Genomic DNA, 376 nt, shown 5'->3' with positions numbered 1-376 from the left:
TTAAAATGAGATTGTAGATGAGAAAGTAGATTCATAAACCCAAGTTGCTTCAAGCACACTTAAAAGTTTTCTGATAAGCAGGTCAAACATCTGTTTTTAGGTTAATATTTAAATTAAAAATCACATTTTAAGTGGTGAGTATGGAGGTTCGTGACATTGTACAGGAGACAAGGAGCAAGACCATCCCCAAGAAAAAGAAATGCAAAAAAGCAAAATGGCTGTCTGAGGAGGCCTTACAAATAGCTGTGAAAAGAAGAGAAGCGAAAAGCAAAGGAGAAAAGGAAAGATATACCCATTTGAATGCAGAGTTCCAAAGAATAGCAAGGAAAGATAAGAAAGCCTTCCTCAGTGATCAATGCAAAGAAATAGAGGAAAA

This window comes from Bison bison, unplaced genomic scaffold, assembly GCF_000754665.1.
Source record: "Bison bison bison isolate TAMUID 2011002044 unplaced genomic scaffold, Bison_UMD1.0 scf7180017864203, whole genome shotgun sequence".
NCBI lineage: Eukaryota > Metazoa > Chordata > Mammalia > Artiodactyla > Bovidae > Bison > Bison bison.
This window is presented reverse-complemented; position numbering follows the sequence as displayed.